Source organism: Microcebus murinus, unplaced genomic scaffold (assembly GCF_040939455.1).
Source record: "Microcebus murinus isolate Inina unplaced genomic scaffold, M.murinus_Inina_mat1.0 scaf002_hap2_Mmur4.0, whole genome shotgun sequence".
Lineage (NCBI taxonomy): Eukaryota > Metazoa > Chordata > Mammalia > Primates > Cheirogaleidae > Microcebus > Microcebus murinus.
Genome location: NW_027438948.1, coordinates 1,437,232 through 1,454,948, shown reverse-complemented (window position 1 = coordinate 1,454,948; position 17,717 = coordinate 1,437,232). Strand labels below are relative to the sequence as shown.

The 17,717-nt window shown below is 62.7% G+C and overlaps 5 non-coding genes across 5 annotated transcripts; all 5 read left to right on the top strand.

The window, feature by feature from the left end:
* The first annotated feature begins 558 nt into the window (after nt 1–558).
* Nucleotides 559–677, top strand: LOC142866274 (5S ribosomal RNA). Its single transcript, XR_012916315.1, has one exon. It is a non-coding gene; the product is annotated as a 5S ribosomal RNA (ribosomal RNA).
* A 3,777-nt stretch (nt 678–4,454) lies between these two features.
* Nucleotides 4,455–4,573, top strand: LOC142866272 (5S ribosomal RNA). The gene has a single exon (XR_012916313.1). It is a non-coding gene; the product is annotated as a 5S ribosomal RNA (ribosomal RNA).
* Nucleotides 4,574–8,339: 3,766 nt separating this feature from the next.
* LOC142866271 (5S ribosomal RNA) lies at nt 8,340–8,458 on the top strand. The gene has a single exon (XR_012916312.1). It is a non-coding gene; the product is annotated as a 5S ribosomal RNA (ribosomal RNA).
* A 3,765-nt stretch (nt 8,459–12,223) lies between these two features.
* Nucleotides 12,224–12,342, top strand: LOC142866270 (5S ribosomal RNA). The gene has a single exon (XR_012916311.1). It is a non-coding gene; the product is annotated as a 5S ribosomal RNA (ribosomal RNA).
* Nucleotides 12,343–16,098: 3,756 nt separating this feature from the next.
* LOC142866269 (5S ribosomal RNA) lies at nt 16,099–16,217 on the top strand. Its single transcript, XR_012916310.1, has one exon. It is a non-coding gene; the product is annotated as a 5S ribosomal RNA (ribosomal RNA).
* The last annotated feature ends 1,500 nt before the right edge of the window (nt 16,218–17,717 follow it).

The following is a 17,717-nucleotide window of genomic DNA, read 5'->3' as shown; positions in this document are numbered from 1 at the left end:
GATGGAGGGGACTGATTTCTTCAGCGCCCCCCAAACCACGCCACCCCACCCCACCCATGGGACACATCCCCAGAGAGAGACGCCCCATACACTGGCTGTGCCCCAGCCCTGGCCCGGGGGAATAGGCGGCAGCCCACCCACAGGGCGAGGGGGGGGCGCAGCTGAAAGGGGTTGTGGGGGAGGGCGGCCCCTGGCTGGGGTCAAAGGGCGAGCGTCCCGCGCGTGCGCAGTCAGCGGCAGCGACGCGCTGGGGGTGGGCAGCGGGTAGGTGAAGGAGGCCGGGCGAGGAGACGAGGGGGGCTGGGAGGGCTCCACCTTGGCGAGTCCAGCCGTGGAGGCGCATCTTGTGTGAGTGTGAGTGAGTGTGAGTGTGTGTGTGTGTGTATAGAGAGACAGCCCCCCACCCCGCCCCGCCCCGCCCATCACCCCCGTCCCTGGGAGCCCCCCGGACCCGGCCGGCCCGGCCCCGCCCGGCGCGGGGCCTGGGGCGGGAGGCGGCGGCGGGGAAGCCCAGAGAGGCTCGGCTTCTCGAGCGGGGCAGGGGCGCCCTCCGCCGCCGTCTAGGGCCACACCACCCTGAACGCCCCCGATCTCGTCTGGTCTCGGAAGCTAAGCAGGGTCGGGCCTGGTTAGTACTTGGATGGGAGACCGCCTGGGAATACCGGGTGCCACAGGCTGCTCCTTTTTTTTTTTTTTTTTTTTTCTTGCCTCTTGTTCTGTCCCCTTTCTGGGAGCGCGGCGGCGGCCCGGGGTGGGGGTCACCCCCACCCTCAGCGCCCGCGCGGTGCCTGGCGCCCCAGCCCGCACCGTGGGGCCTCCTCTTGTCCCAAGCCGCGACACCGCCGCCACGCGGCAGCATGCGTGGCTTCTGGACTGTCAGGTCTCAGACCAAAGGTCTGCTCTGTGGGAACCGACACGCTGGAGGAAACCTTGAGAGTCTGAGAGGGGAGGGAGTTCCAGAAGAAGGCCAGGATGTCATTTTGAGGGAGTATGTGACCAGAACTCGTCCCGTTGCTTTTGGGGTTCTATGGGCTACACGCAGGAATCTTTGGTGGTGGCACCTGATGTTGGGGGATCCGGAGTCACACCCAGACCTGCTCCACAGGCCTCCTTTTACTTTTCTCTTCGGATTCATTATTTTTAAAAAGTGTCTCTTACCTCTAGGATTGCATTTTCTTTTCTCTCTCTTTTCAAGCAGATGATGGGAGTACAAGTATTCAGGTGACATGTGTTGCCCGTGCCGCCCTCCCCCCTGTGTTCTTTTTTTTTTTTTTTTTTGAGACAGAGTCTCGTTTTGCTGCCCAGGCTAGAGTGAGTGCCATGGCGTCAGCCTAGCTCACAGCAACCTCAATCTCCGGGCTCAAGCAATCCTGCTGCCTCAGCCTCCCGAGTAGTTGGGACTACAGGCATGCACCACCACGCCCGGCTGTGTTTTTCTATATATATTAGTTGGCCAATTAATTTCTTTCTATTTTTAGTAGAGACGGGGTCTCGCTCTTGCTCAGGCTGGTTTCGAACTCCTGACCTGGAGCAATCCGCCCGCCTCGGCCTCCCAGAGAGCTAGGATTACAGGCGTGAGCCACCGCGCCCGGCCCCCCCTGTGTTCTTATTCATATACCTCTCATGTTGTTCCAGCGTATTGTGGGGGTACCAATGTTAAGGTCGGGTGCCTTGCCCTCTCCAAGCCTCCCCCCTCGGGTCAGAGCTTCAAGTGCGCCCATCCCCCAGTCGGTGCGCACCCACCCCATGCCTAATGGATGTGTATGCCCCTCCCCTCCCCCCACCCGCCCGCCCGACACCCACCCGATGAAGGTGATTCCTCTCTGTCCACTTAGGCGTCCATCCGTTCGTACCAATTTGCTGGTGAGCACGCTCACGTGGTGCTCGTGTGTCCATTCTTGGGATACTTGGCTTACTGGAACGGGTTCCAGCTCTGGCCAGGAGAACACGAGAGGCGCCCTCTCACCGCTGCTCCTCACAGCCGAATGGCACTCCGTGGTGTCCACACGCCACATTTTATTGATGCACTCCTGGATGGATGGGCACTCGGGTCGCTTCCACGTCTTTGGGATTGTGAATTGTGCCCTAACTGTAACCCTAACCCTTACCCAGCCCGTCTCCTCTGCCCCTGCCTGACGCACTCCTCCCCGGCCAGGCCCGTCACTGTCCTGGGCCCCCGCCTGACCGGCTCCTCCCCGCCCGGCCAGTCACCGTCCTCTGCCCCTGCCTGATACGCTCCTTCCCGCCCGGCCTCTCACCGTCCTCGGCCCCTGCCTGACCGGCTCCTCCGTCGCCTGGGCCTTCCAAGGGCTTGGTGTGGATGCTGCTTCCAGGAAGCCCTCCAGAAACCCGGCAGCAGGGTGGCCGCAGCAGTCTCCAGCAGCCGTCCCTAAGTCGCGTGAGTGCGGGGGACGTGCCCCCGCTGTGCCGCGGGGGCCCAGCCTGGTGTCTTCCCTGAGGCCCTGCGGCTGCCGGCTGGGCTGCCGCTCCCCGCAAGGGGAGAGCCGCGGAGGTGGGGACCGCCTCCTGATGGGGACGTACACGCAGCTCTCCACGTCGGATTCCGGGGCTCTCTGTCCTGCCCGAAGGCCCAGCTGGCCTGCGGGTCCTTAGAGTGGCAAAAACCTCCGAAAACTGAGACTGAGGGTCCGGTGGGTGTCTGCACTTTTGTGCTGGGCACCCCAGGGAGGCCCGGGGGCTGGCTGGACAACGTGGTCTGCTGGGCGGGGGGGGGGGGGGGGGGGGGGTTGGAGGAGCAACTGATGCCCTTTGCACTTTGGGTAGCAAGAGTCTGAGGTGTCTCTGAGCCCTGTGCCCTGTGGGGGCGGGGCGGGGGGGAGGAGGAGGAGGAGGAGGAGGAGGTGGGAAGGGCCGGGGCCTGCAGTCCTGTTCCTGGGGTGGCACGGCATGTGGCTTCTTCCACAGGCTGCTTGGCCTGGGCTCCCTGCACCTGGGCCTTTGGAGGACCGGCCCTGTGCTTGCCAACACTTCCTGCAGGGACCCAGAGCTGGGAGGTGGCATCTCTCAGCCCTGGGTCGGGCAGAGCCCCAGCGGGCCATGCCCACAACCTCTCTCAGCACCGGTCCCCCAGAAGGCTCCTTTGGGACCAGGATTCTCTTGCGGTGACTCTTTAAGGTCTGGCCCCTGGATGGAGGGGCACCAGGAGTAGAGGAGCAGGAAGGGGAAGGGGGTGGCCATGCGAGGGGACACTTTGAGGCCAAGTCCCAGCTTCAGCCTGATCCTCCTGGGAACCCCGCTCTGAGACAAGGAGCCGGGCTTCGCATTCCCACAGCAGCCAGTCGTGGGCTGAGGACACCTGGGGCGTTGGGAACTCCCTGGCTTCTCCTTGGTTTAACATCTAGAGCTGCTTGTGAATCGCGCCGCCACACACACCCGAGTGCAGGTGTCTTCCGCACAGACTGCGGGCCTCGCTCTTCTGAATGCCGCTAGCTCGCCACCCACCCACGGGTGAACCTGGTCAGGGTGCTTTCTCTCAGGGGCAGACTCTTTTCCGGGCGGGCTACCGGTGTCTCTGTTTGCTCGTTTCTTTCTTCCATTTCGGGAAAGTCTTCCTTGCTGGGTGTGGAAATCTCCTATGCCTTCCCTCGCCTATTCTGTCAGCTTTAAAATTCTCCTTCAGTTGCCACCCTCACAGATGGATTAGGAAACTCTTTCCGGTGCACTCATTAGTGAAATGACCTCCAGGAAGCTGGAATCCAATATCTAATGGCCGATTTTTAGCGAGTCCACACGCCAGGGTGGTCGGGGTCCAAAGCAGCCCCGGCCAGGCCCAGGCCCCTTGGACTGGGCCACAGGAGGACACGGAGGAGGGTCCCGGCCCCCACGAAGCGGTGCCGGCAGTTCTCCACGGGCTTGGGCGTTTTCCAGAGGTAGGAGATGGAGGGGACTGATTTCTTCAGCGCCCCCCAAACCACGCCACCCCACCCCACCCATGGGACACATCCCCAGAGAGAGACGCCCCATACACTGGCTGTGCCCCAGCCCTGGCCCGGGGGAATAGGCGGCAGCCCACCCACAGGGCGAGGGGGGGGCGCAGCTGAAAGGGGTTGTGGGGGAGGGCGGCCCCTGGCTGGGGTCAAAGGGCGAGCGTCCCGCGCGTGCGCAGTCAGCGGCAGCGACGCGCTGGGGGTGGGCAGCGGGTAGGTGAAGGAGGCCGGGCGAGGAGACGAGGGGGGCTGGGAGGGCTCCACATTGGCGAGTCCAGCCGTGGAGGCGCATCTTGTGTGAGTGTGAGTGAGTGTGAGTGTGTGTGTGTGTGTATAGAGAGACAGCCCCCCACCCCGCCCCGCCCCGCCCATCACCCCCGTCCCTGGGAGCCCCCCGGACCCGGCCGGCCCGGCCCCGCCCGGCGCGGGGCCTGGGGCGGGAGGCGGCGGCGGGGAAGCCCAGAGAGGCTCGGCTTCTCGAGCGGGGCAGGGGCGCCCTCCGCCGCCGTCTAGGGCCACACCACCCTGAACGCCCCCGATCTCGTCTGGTCTCGGAAGCTAAGCAGGGTCGGGCCTGGTTAGTACTTGGATGGGAGACCGCCTGGGAATACCGGGTGCCACAGGCTGCTGCTTTTTTTTTTTTTTTTTTTTTTTGCCTCTTGTTCTGTCCCCTTTCTGGGAGCGCGGCGGCGGCCCGGGGTGGGGGTCACCCCCACCCTCAGCGCCCGCGCGGTGCCTGGCGCCCCAGCCCGCACCGTGGGGCCTCCTCTTGTCCCAAGCCGCGACACCGCCGCCACGCGGCAGCATGCGTGGCTTCTGGACTGTCAGGTCTCAGACCAAAGGTCTGCTCTGTGGGAACCGACACGCTGGAGGAAACCTTGAGAGTCTGAGAGGGGAGGGAGTTCCAGAAGAAGGCCAGGATGTCATTTTGAGGGAGTATGTGACCAGAACTCGTCCCGTTGCTTTTGGGGTTCTATGGGCTACACGCAGGAATCTTTGGTGGTGGCACCTGATGTTGGGGGATCCGGAGTCACACCCAGACCTGCTCCACAGGCCTCCTTTTACTTTTCTCTTCGGATTCATTATTTTTAAAAAGTGTCTCTTACCTCTAGGATTGCATTTTCTTTTCTCTCTCTTTTCAAGCAGATGATGGGAGTACAAGTATTCAGGTGACATGTGTTGCCCGTGCCGCCCTCCCCCCTGTGTTCTTTTTTTTTTTTTTTTTTGAGACAGAGTCTCGTTTTGCTGCCCAGGCTAGAGTGAGTGCCATGGCGTCAGCCTAGCTCACAGCAACCTCAATCTCCGGGCTCAAGCAATCCTGCTGCCTCAGCCTCCCGAGTAGTTGGGACTACAGGCATGCACCACCACGCCCGGCTGTGTTTTTCTATATATATTAGTTGGCCAATTAATTTCTTTCTATTTTTAGTAGAGACGGGGTCTCGCTCTTGCTCAGGCTGGTTTCGAACTCCTGACCTGGAGCAATCCGCCCGCCTCGGCCTCCCAGAGAGCTAGGATTACAGGCGTGAGCCACCGCGCCCGGCCCCCCCTGTGTTCTTATTCATATACCTCTCATGTTGTTCCAGCGTATTGTGGGGGTACCAATGTTAAGGTCGGGTGCCTTGCCCTCTCCAAGCCTCCCCCCTCGGGTCAGAGCTTCAAGTGCGCCCATCCCCCAGTCGGTGCGCACCCACCCCATGCCTAATGGATGTGTATGCCCCTCCCCTCCCCCCACCCGCCCGCCCGACACCCACCCGATGAAGGTGATTCCTCTCTGTCCACTTAGGCGTCCATCCGTTCGTACCAATTTGCTGGTGAGCGCGCTCACGTGGTGCTCGTGTGTCCATTCTTGGGATACTTGGCTTACTGGAACGGGTTCCAGCTCTGGCCAGGAGAACACGAGAGGCGCCCTCTCACCGCTGCTCCTCACAGCCGAATGGCACTCCGTGGTGTCCACGCGCCACATTTTATTGATGCACTCCTGGATGGATGGGCACTCGGGTCGCTTCCACGTCTTTGGGATTGTGAATTGTGCCCTAACTGTAACCCTAACCCTTACCCAGCCCGTCTCCTCTGCCCCTGCCTGACGCACTCCTCCCCGGCCAGGCCCGTCACTGTCCTGGGCCCCCGCCTGACCGGCTCCTCCCCGCCCGGCCGGTCACCGTCCTCTGCCCCTGCCTGACACGCTCCTTCCCGCCCGGCCTCTCACCGTCCTCGGCCCCTGCCTGACCGGCTCCTCCGTCGCCTGGGCCTTCCAAGGGCTTGGTGTGGATGCTGCTTCCAGGAAGCCCTCCAGAAACCCGGCAGCAGGGTGGCCGCAGCAGTCTCCAGCAGCCGTCCCTAAGTCGCGTGAGTGCGGGGGACGTGCCCCCGCTGTGCCGCGGGGGCCCAGCCTGGTGTCTTCCCTGAGGCCCTGCGGCTGCCGGCTGGGCTGCCGCTCCCCGCAAGGGGAGAGCCGCGGAGGTGGGGACCGCCTCCTGATGGGGACGTACACGCAGCTCTCCACGTCGGATTCCGGGGCTCTCTGTCCTGCCCGAAGGCCCAGCTGGCCTGCGGGTCCTTAGAGTGGCAAAAACCTCCGAAAACTGAGACTGAGGGTCCGGTGGGTGTCTGCACTTTTGTGCTGGGCACCCCAGGGAGGCCCGGGGGCTGGCTGGACAACGTGGTCTGCTGGGCGGGGGGGGGGGGTTGGAGGAGCAACTGATGCCCTTTGCACTTTGGGTAGCAAGAGTCTGAGGTGTCTCTGAGCCCTGTGCCCTGTGGGGGCGGGGCGGGGGGGAGGAGGAGGAGGAGGAGGAGGAGGTGGGAAGGGCCGGGGCCTGCAGTCCTGTTCCCGGGGTGGCACGGCAAGTGGCTTCTTCCACAGGCTGCTTGGCCTGGGCTCCCTGCACCTGGGCCTTTGGAGGACCGGCCCTGTGCTTGCCAACACTTCCTGCAGGGACCCAGAGCTGGGAGGTGGCATCTCTCAGCCCTGGGTCGGGCAGAGCCCCAGCGGGCCATGCCCACAACCTCTCTCAGCACCGGTCCCCCAGAAGGCTCCTTTGGGACCAGGATTCTCTTGCGGTGACTCTTTAAGGTCTGGCCCCTGGATGGAGGGGCACCAGGAGTAGAGGAGCAGGAAGGGGAAGGGGGTGGCCATGCGAGGGGACACTTTGAGGCCAAGTCCCAGCTTCAGCCTGATCCTCCTGGGAACCCCGCTCTGAGACAAGGAGCCGGGCTTCGCATTCCCACAGCAGCCAGTCGTGGGCTGAGGACACCTGGGGCGTTGGGAACTCCCTGGCTTCTCCTTGGTTTAACATCTAGAGCTGCTTGTGAATCGCGCCGCCACACACACCCGAGTGCAGGTGTCTTCCGCACAGACTGCGGGCCTCGCTCTTCTGAATGCCGCTAGCTCGCCACCCACCCACGGGTGAACCTGGTCAGGGTGCTTTCTCTCAGGGGCAGACTCTTTTCCGGGCGGGCTACCGGTGTCTCTGTTTGCTCGTTTCTTTCTTCCATTTCGGGAAAGTCTTCCTTGCTGGGTGTGGAAATCTCCTATGCCTTCCCTCGCCTATTCTGTCAGCTTTAAAATTCTCCTTCAGTTGCCACCCTCACAGATGGATTAGGAAACTCTTTCCGGTGCACTCATTAGTGAAATGACCTCCAGGAAGCTGGAATCCAATATCTAATGGCCGATTTTTAGCGAGTCCACACGCCAGGGTGGTCGGGGTCCAAAGCAGCCCCGGCCAGGCCCAGGCCCCTTGGACTGGGCCACAGGAGGACACGGAGGAGGGTCCCGGCCCCCACGAAGCGGTGCCGGCAGTTCTCCACGGGCTTGGGCGTTTTCCAGAGGTAGGAGATGGAGGGGACTGATTTCTTCAGCGCCCCCCAAACCACGCCACCCCACCCCACCCATGGGACACATCCCCAGAGAGAGACGCCCCATACACTGGCTGTGCCCCAGCCCTGGCCCGGGGGAATAGGCGGCAGCCCACCCACAGGGCGAGGGGGGGGCGCAGCTGAAAGGGGTTGTGGGGGAGGGCGGCCCCTGGCTGGGGTCAAAGGGCGAGCGTCCCGCGCGTGCGCAGTCAGCGGCAGCGACGCGCTGGGGGTGGGCAGCGGGTAGGTGAAGGAGGCCGGGCGAGGAGACGAGGGGGGCTGGGAGGGCTCCACATTGGCGAGTCCAGCCGTGGAGGCGCATCTTGTGTGAGTGTGAGTGAGTGTGAGTGTGTGTGTGTGTGTATAGAGAGACAGCCCCCCACCCCGCCCCGCCCCGCCCATCACCCCCGTCCCTGGGAGCCCCCCGGACCCGGCCGGCCCGGCCCCGCCCGGCGCGGGGCCTGGGGCGGGAGGCGGCGGCGGGGAAGCCCAGAGAGGCTCGGCTTCTCGAGCGGGGCAGGGGCGCCCTCCGCCGCCGTCTAGGGCCACACCACCCTGAACGCCCCCGATCTCGTCTGGTCTCGGAAGCTAAGCAGGGTCGGGCCTGGTTAGTACTTGGATGGGAGACCGCCTGGGAATACCGGGTGCCACAGGCTGCTGCTTTTTTTTTTTTTTTTTTTTTTTGCCTCTTGTTCTGTCCCCTTTCTGGGAGCGCGGCGGCGGCCCGGGGTGGGGGTCACCCCCACCCTCAGCGCCCGCGCGGTGCCTGGCGCCCCAGCCCGCACCGTGGGGCCTCCTCTTGTCCCAAGCCGCGACACCGCCGCCACGCGGCAGCATGCGTGGCTTCTGGACTGTCAGGTCTCAGACCAAAGGTCTGCTCTGTGGGAACCGACACGCTGGAGGAAACCTTGAGAGTCTGAGAGGGGAGGGAGTTCCAGAAGAAGGCCAGGATGTCATTTTGAGGGAGTATGTGACCAGAACTCGTCCCGTTGCTTTTGGGGTTCTATGGGCTACACGCAGGAATCTTTGGTGGTGGCACCTGATGTTGGGGGATCCGGAGTCACACCCAGACCTGCTCCACAGGCCTCCTTTTACTTTTCTCTTCGGATTCATTATTTTTAAAAAGTGTCTCTTACCTCTAGGATTGCATTTTCTTTTCTCTCTCTTTTCAAGCAGATGATGGGAGTACAAGTATTCAGGTGACATGTGTTGCCCGTGCCGCCCTCCCCCCTGTGTTCTTTTTTTTTTTTTTTTTTGAGACAGAGTCTCGTTTTGCTGCCCAGGCTAGAGTGAGTGCCATGGCGTCAGCCTAGCTCACAGCAACCTCAATCTCCGGGCTCAAGCAATCCTGCTGCCTCAGCCTCCCGAGTAGTTGGGACTACAGGCATGCACCACCACGCCCGGCTGTGTTTTTCTATATATATTAGTTGGCCAATTAATTTCTTTCTATTTTTAGTAGAGACGGGGTCTCGCTCTTGCTCAGGCTGGTTTCGAACTCCTGACCTGGAGCAATCCGCCCGCCTCGGCCTCCCAGAGAGCTAGGATTACAGGCGTGAGCCACCGCGCCCGGCCCCCCCTGTGTTCTTATTCATATACCTCTCATGTTGTTCCAGCGTATTGTGGGGGTACCAATGTTAAGGTCGGGTGCCTTGCCCTCTCCAAGCCTCCCCCCTCGGGTCAGAGCTTCAAGTGCGCCCATCCCCCAGTCGGTGCGCACCCACCCCATGCCTAATGGATGTGTATGCCCCTCCCCTCCCCCCACCCGCCCGCCCGACACCCACCCGATGAAGGTGATTCCTCTCTGTCCACTTAGGCGTCCATCCGTTCGTACCAATTTGCTGGTGAGCGCGCTCACGTGGTGCTCGTGTGTCCATTCTTGGGATACTTGGCTTACTGGAACGGGTTCCAGCTCTGGCCAGGAGAACACGAGAGGCGCCCTCTCACCGCTGCTCCTCACAGCCGAATGGCACTCCGTGGTGTCCACGCGCCACATTTTATTGATGCACTCCTGGATGGATGGGCACTCGGGTCGCTTCCACGTCTTTGGGATTGTGAATTGTGCCCTAACTGTAACCCTAACCCTTACCCAGCCCGTCTCCTCTGCCCCTGCCTGACGCACTCCTCCCCGGCCAGGCCCGTCACTGTCCTGGGCCCCCGCCTGACCGGCTCCTCCCCGCCCGGCCGGTCACCGTCCTCTGCCCCTGCCTGACACGCTCCTTCCCGCCCGGCCTCTCACCGTCCTCGGCCCCTGCCTGACCGGCTCCTCCGTCGCCTGGGCCTTCCAAGGGCTTGGTGTGGATGCTGCTTCCAGGAAGCCCTCCAGAAACCCGGCAGCAGGGTGGCCGCAGCAGTCTCCAGCAGCCGTCCCTAAGTCGCGTGAGTGCGGGGGACGTGCCCCCGCTGTGCCGCGGGGGCCCAGCCTGGTGTCTTCCCTGAGGCCCTGCGGCTGCCGGCTGGGCTGCCGCTCCCCGCAAGGGGAGAGCCGCGGAGGTGGGGACCGCCTCCTGATGGGGACGTACACGCAGCTCTCCACGTCGGATTCCGGGGCTCTCTGTCCTGCCCGAAGGCCCAGCTGGCCTGCGGGTCCTTAGAGTGGCAAAAACCTCCGAAAACTGAGACTGAGGGTCCGGTGGGTGTCTGCACTTTTGTGCTGGGCACCCCAGGGAGGCCCGGGGGCTGGCTGGACAACGTGGTCTGCTGGGCGGGGGGGGGGGTTGGAGGAGCAACTGATGCCCTTTGCACTTTGGGTAGCAAGAGTCTGAGGTGTCTCTGAGCCCTGTGCCCTGTGGGGGCGGGGCGGGGGGGAGGAGGAGGAGGAGGAGGAGGAGGTGGGAAGGGCCGGGGCCTGCAGTCCTGTTCCCGGGGTGGCACGGCAAGTGGCTTCTTCCACAGGCTGCTTGGCCTGGGCTCCCTGCACCTGGGCCTTTGGAGGACCGGCCCTGTGCTTGCCAACACTTCCTGCAGGGACCCAGAGCTGGGAGGTGGCATCTCTCAGCCCTGGGTCGGGCAGAGCCCCAGCGGGCCATGCCCACAACCTCTCTCAGCACCGGTCCCCCAGAAGGCTCCTTTGGGACCAGGATTCTCTTGCGGTGACTCTTTAAGGTCTGGCCCCTGGATGGAGGGGCACCAGGAGTAGAGGAGCAGGAAGGGGAAGGGGGTGGCCATGCGAGGGGACACTTTGAGGCCAAGTCCCAGCTTCAGCCTGATCCTCCTGGGAACCCCGCTCTGAGACAAGGAGCCGGGCTTCGCATTCCCACAGCAGCCAGTCGTGGGCTGAGGACACCTGGGGCGTTGGGAACTCCCTGGCTTCTCCTTGGTTTAACATCTAGAGCTGCTTGTGAATCGCGCCGCCACACACACCCGAGTGCAGGTGTCTTCCGCACAGACTGCGGGCCTCGCTCTTCTGAATGCCGCTAGCTCGCCACCCACCCACGGGTGAACCTGGTCAGGGTGCTTTCTCTCAGGGGCAGACTCTTTTCCGGGCGGGCTACCGGTGTCTCTGTTTGCTCGTTTCTTTCTTCCATTTCGGGAAAGTCTTCCTTGCTGGGTGTGGAAATCTCCTATGCCTTCCCTCGCCTATTCTGTCAGCTTTAAAATTCTCCTTCAGTTGCCACCCTCACAGATGGATTAGGAAACTCTTTCCGGTGCACTCATTAGTGAAATGACCTCCAGGAAGCTGGAATCCAATATCTAATGGCCGATTTTTAGCGAGTCCACACGCCAGGGTGGTCGGGGTCCAAAGCAGCCCCGGCCAGGCCCAGGCCCCTTGGACTGGGCCACAGGAGGACACGGAGGAGGGTCCCGGCCCCCACGAAGCGGTGCCGGCAGTTCTCCACGGGCTTGGGCGTTTTCCAGAGGTAGGAGATGGAGGGGACTGATTTCTTCAGCGCCCCCCAAACCACGCCACCCCACCCCACCCATGGGACACATCCCCAGAGAGAGACGCCCCATACACTGGCTGTGCCCCAGCCCTGGCCCGGGGGAATAGGCGGCAGCCCACCCACAGGGCGAGGGGGGGGCGCAGCTGAAAGGGGTTGTGGGGGAGGGCGGCCCCTGGCTGGGGTCAAAGGGCGAGCGTCCCGCGCGTGCGCAGTCAGCGGCAGCGACGCGCTGGGGGTGGGCAGCGGGTAGGTGAAGGAGGCCGGGCGAGGAGACGAGGGGGGCTGGGAGGGCTCCACATTGGCGAGTCCAGCCGTGGAGGCGCATCTTGTGTGAGTGTGAGTGAGTGTGAGTGTGTGTGTGTGTGTATAGAGAGACAGCCCCCCACCCCGCCCCGCCCCGCCCATCACCCCCGTCCCTGGGAGCCCCCCGGACCCGGCCGGCCCGGCCCCGCCCGGCGCGGGGCCTGGGGCGGGAGGCGGCGGCGGGGAAGCCCAGAGAGGCTCGGCTTCTCGAGCGGGGCAGGGGCGCCCTCCGCCGCCGTCTAGGGCCACACCACCCTGAACGCCCCCGATCTCGTCTGGTCTCGGAAGCTAAGCAGGGTCGGGCCTGGTTAGTACTTGGATGGGAGACCGCCTGGGAATACCGGGTGCCACAGGCTGCTGCTTTTTTTTTTTTTTTTTTTTTTTGCCTCTTGTTCTGTCCCCTTTCTGGGAGCGAGGCGGCGGCCCGGGGCGGGGGTCACCCCCACCCTCAGCGCCCGCCGCGGTGCCTGGCGCCCCAGCCCGCACCGTGGGGCCTCCTCTTGTCCCAAGCCGCGACACCGCCGCCACGCGGCAGCATGCGTGGCTTCTGGACTGTCAGGTCTCAGACCAAAGGTCTGCTCTGTGGGAACCGACACGCTGGAGGAAACCTTGAGAGTCTGAGAGGGGAGGGAGTTCCAGAAGAAGGCCAGGATGTCATTTTGAGGGAGTATGTGACCAGAACTCGTCCCGTTGCTTTTGGGGTTCTATGGGCTACACGCAGGAATCTTTGGTGGTGGCACCTGATGTTGGGGGATCCGGAGTCACACCCAGACCTGCTCCACAGGCCTCCTTTTACTTTTCTCTTCGGATTCATTATTTTTAAAAAGTGTCTCTTACCTCTAGGATTGCATTTTCTTTTCTCTCTCTTTTCAAGCAGATGATGGGAGTACAAGTATTCAGGTGACATGTGTTGCCCGTGCCGCCCTCCCCCCTGTGTTCTTTTTTTTTTTTTTTTTTTGAGACAGAGTCTCGTTTTGCTGCCCAGGCTAGAGTGAGTGCCATGGCGTCAGCCTAGCTCACAGCAACCTCAATCTCCGGGCTCAAGCAATCCTGCTGCCTCAGCCTCCCGAGTAGTTGGGACTACAGGCATGCACCACCACGCCCGGCTGTGTTTTTCTATATATATTAGTTGGCCAATTAATTTCTTTCTATTTTTAGTAGAGACGGGGTCTCGCTCTTGCTCAGGCTGGTTTCGAACTCCTGACCTGGAGCAATCCGCCCGCCTCGGCCTCCCAGAGAGCTAGGATTACAGGCGTGAGCCACCGCGCCCGGCCCCCCCTGTGTTCTTATTCATATACCTCTCATGTTGTTCCAGCGTATTGTGGGGGTACCAATGTTAAGGTCGGGTGCCTTGCCCTCTCCAAGCCTCCCCCCTCGGGTCAGAGCTTCAAGTGCGCCCATCCCCCAGTCGGTGCGCACCCACCCCATGCCTAATGGATGTGTATGCCCCTCCCCTCCCCCCACCCGCCCGACACCCACCCGATGAAGGTGATTCCTCTCTGTCCACTTAGGCGTCCATCCGTTCGTACCAATTTGCTGGTGAGCACGCTCACGTGGTGCTCGTGTGTCCATTCTTGGGCTACCTGGCTTACTGGAACGGGTTCCAGCTCTGGCCAGGAGAACACGAGAGGCGCCCTCTCACCGCTGCTCCTCACAGCCGAATGGCACTCCGTGGTGTCCACGCGCCACATTTTATTGATGCACTCCTGGATGGATGGGCACTCGGGTCGCTTCCACGTCTTTGGGATTGTGAATTGTGCCCTAACTGTAACCCTAACCCTTACCCAGCCCGTCTCCTCTGCCCCTGCCTGACGCACTCCTCCCCGGCCAGGCCCGTCACTGTCCTGGGCCCCCGCCTGACCGGCTCCTCCCCGCCCGGCCGGTCACCGTCCTCTGCCCCTGCCTGACACGCTCCTTCCCGCCCGGCCTCTCACCGTCCTCGGCCCCTGCCTGACCGGCTCCTCCGTCGCCTGGGCCTTCCAAGGGCTTGGTGTGGATGCTGCTTCCAGGAAGCCCTCCAGAAACCCGGCAGCAGGGTGGCCGCAGCAGTCTCCAGCAGCCGTCCCTAAGTCGCGTGAGTGCGGGGGACGTGCCCCCGCTGTGCCGCGGGGGCCCAGCCTGGTGTCTTCCCTGAGGCCCTGCGGCTGCCGGCTGGGCTGCCGCTCCCCGCAAGGGGAGAGCCGCGGAGGTGGGGACCGCCTCCTGATGGGGACGTACACGCAGCTCTCCACGTCGGATTCCGGGGCTCTCTGTCCTGCCCGAAGGCCCAGCTGGCCTGCGGGTCCTTAGAGTGGCAAAAACCTCCGAAAACTGAGACTGAGGGTCCGGTGGGTGTCTGCACTTTTGTGCTGGGCACCCCAGGGAGGCCCGGGGGCTGGCTGGACAACGTGGTCTGCTGGGCGGGGTTGGAGGAGCAACTGATGCCCTTTGCACTTTGGGTAGCAAGAGTCTGAGGTGTCTCTGAGCCCTGTGCCCTGTGGGGGCGGGGCGGGGGGGAGGAGGAGGAGGAGGAGGAGGAGGTGGGAAGGGCCGGGGCCTGCAGTCCTGTTCCCGGGGTGGCACGGCATGTGGCTTCTTCCACAGGCTGCTTGGCCTGGGCTCCCTGCACCTGGGCCTTTGGAGGACCGGCCCTGTGCTTGCCAACACTTCCTGCAGGGACCCAGAGCTGGGAGGTGGCATCTCTCAGCCCTGGGTCGGGCAGAGCCCCAGCGGGCCATGCCCACAACCTCTCTCAGCACCGGTCCCCCAGAAGGCTCCTTTGGGACCAGGATTCTCTTGCGGTGACTCTTTAAGGTCTGGCCCCTGGATGGAGGGGCACCAGGAGTAGAGGAGCAGGAAGGGGAAGGGGGTGGCCATGCGAGGGGACACTTTGAGGCCAAGTCCCAGCTTCAGCCTGATCCTCCTGGGAACCCCGCTCTGAGACAAGGAGCCGGGCTTCGCATTCCCACAGCAGCCAGTCGTGGGCTGAGGACACCTGGGGCGTTGGGAACTCCCTGGCTTCTCCTTGGTTTAACATCTAGAGCTGCTTGTGAATCGCGCCGCCACACACACCCGAGTGCAGGTGTCTTCCGCACAGACTGCGGGCCTCGCTCTTCTGAATGCCGCTAGCTCGCCACCCACCCACGGGTGAACCTGGTCAGGGTGCTTTCTCTCAGGGGCAGACTCTTTTCCGGGCGGGCTACCGGTGTCTCTGTTTGCTCGTTTCTTTCTTCCATTTCGGGAAAGTCTTCCTTGCTGGGTGTGGAAATCTCCTATGCCTTCCCTCGCCTATTCTGTCAGCTTTAAAATTCTCCTTCAGTTGCCACCCTCACAGATGGATTAGGAAACTCTTTCCGGTGCACTCATTAGTGAAATGACCTCCAGGAAGCTGGAATCCAATATCTAATGGCCGATTTTTAGCGAGTCCACACGCCAGGGTGGTCGGGGTCCAAAGCAGCCCCGGCCAGGCCCAGGCCCCTTGGACTGGGCCACAGGAGGACACGGAGGAGGGTCCCGGCCCCCACGAAGCGGTGCCGGCAGTTCTCCACGGGCTTGGGCGTTTTCCAGAGGTAGGAGATGGAGGGGACTGATTTCTTCAGCGCCCCCCAAACCACGCCACCCCACCCCACCCATGGGACACATCCCCAGAGAGAGACGCCCCATACACTGGCTGTGCCCCAGCCCTGGCCCGGGGGAATAGGCGGCAGCCCACCCACAGGGCGAGGGGGGGGCGCAGCTGAAAGGGGTTGTGGGGGAGGGCGGCCCCTGGCTGGGGTCAAAGGGCGAGCGTCCCGCGCGTGCGCAGTCAGCGGCAGCGACGCGCTGGGGGTGGGCAGCGGGTAGGTGAAGGAGGCCGGGCGAGGAGACGAGGGGGGCTGGGAGGGCTCCACCTTGGCGAGTCCAGCCGTGGAGGCGCATCTTGTGTGAGTGTGAGTGAGTGTGAGTGTGTGTGTGTGTGTATAGAGAGACAGCCCCCCACCCCGCCCCGCCCCGCCCATCACCCCCGTCCCTGGGAGCCCCCCGGACCCGGCCGGCCCGGCCCCGCCCGGCGCGGGGCCTGGGGCGGGAGGCGGCGGCGGGGAAGCCCAGAGAGGCTCGGCTTCTCGAGCGGGGCAGGGGCGCCCTCCGCCGCCGTCTAGGGCCACACCACCCTGAACGCCCCCGATCTCGTCTGGTCTCGGAAGCTAAGCAGGGTCGGGCCTGGTTAGTACTTGGATGGGAGACCGCCTGGGAATACCGGGTGCCACAGGCTGCTCCTTTTTTTTTTTTTTTTTTTTTCTTGCCTCTTGTTCTGTCCCCTTTCTGGGAGCGCGGCGGCGGCCCGGGGTGGGGGTCACCCCCACCCTCAGCGCCCGCGCGGTGCCTGGCGCCCCAGCCCGCACCGTGGGGCCTCCTCTTGTCCCAAGCCGCGACACCGCCGCCACGCGGCAGCATGCGTGGCTTCTGGACTGTCAGGTCTCAGACCAAAGGTCTGCTCTGTGGGAACCGACACGCTGGAGGAAACCTTGAGAGTCTGAGAGGGGAGGGAGTTCCAGAAGAAGGCCAGGATGTCATTTTGAGGGAGTATGTGACCAGAACTCGTCCCGTTGCTTTTGGGGTTCTATGGGCTACACGCAGGAATCTTTGGTGGTGGCACCTGATGTTGGGGGATCCGGAGTCACACCCAGACCTGCTCCACAGGCCTCCTTTTACTTTTCTCTTCGGATTCATTATTTTTAAAAAGTGTCTCTTACCTCTAGGATTGCATTTTCTTTTCTCTCTCTTTTCAAGCAGATGATGGGAGTACAAGTATTCAGGTGACATGTGTTGCCCGTGCCGCCCTCCCCCCTGTGTTCTTTTTTTTTTTTTTTTTTGAGACAGAGTCTCGTTTTGCTGCCCAGGCTAGAGTGAGTGCCATGGCGTCAGCCTAGCTCACAGCAACCTCAATCTCCGGGCTCAAGCAATCCTGCTGCCTCAGCCTCCCGAGTAGTTGGGACTACAGGCATGCACCACCACGCCCGGCTGTGTTTTTCTATATATATTAGTTGGCCAATTAATTTCTTTCTATTTTTAGTAGAGACGGGGTCTCGCTCTTGCTCAGGCTGGTTTCGAACTCCTGACCTGGAGCAATCCGCCCGCCTCGGCCTCCCAGAGAGCTAGGATTACAGGCGTGAGCCACCGCGCCCGGCCCCCCCTGTGTTCTTATTCATATACCTCTCATGTTGTTCCAGCGTATTGTGGGGGTACCAATGTTAAGGTCGGGTGCCTTGCCCTCTCCAAGCCTCCCCCCTCGGGTCAGAGCTTCAAGTGCGCCCATCCCCCAGTCGGTGCGCACCCACCCCATGCCTAATGGATGTGTATGCCCCTCCCCTCCCCCCACCCGCCCGCCCGACACCCACCCGATGAAGGTGATTCCTCTCTGTCCACTTAGGCGTCCATCCGTTCGTACCAATTTGCTGGTGAGCACGCTCACGTGGTGCTCGTGTGTCCATTCTTGGGATACTTGGCTTACTGGAACGGGTTCCAGCTCTGGCCAGGAGAACACGAGAGGCGCCCTCTCACCGCTGCTCCTCACAGCCGAATGGCACTCCGTGGTGTCCACACGCCACATTTTATTGATGCACTCCTGGATGGATGGGCACTCGGGTCGCTTCCACGTCTTTGGGATTGTGAATTGTGCCCTAACTGTAACCCTAACCCTTACCCAGCCCGTCTCCTCTGCCCCTGCCTGACGCACTCCTCCCCGGCCAGGCCCGTCACTGTCCTGGGCCCC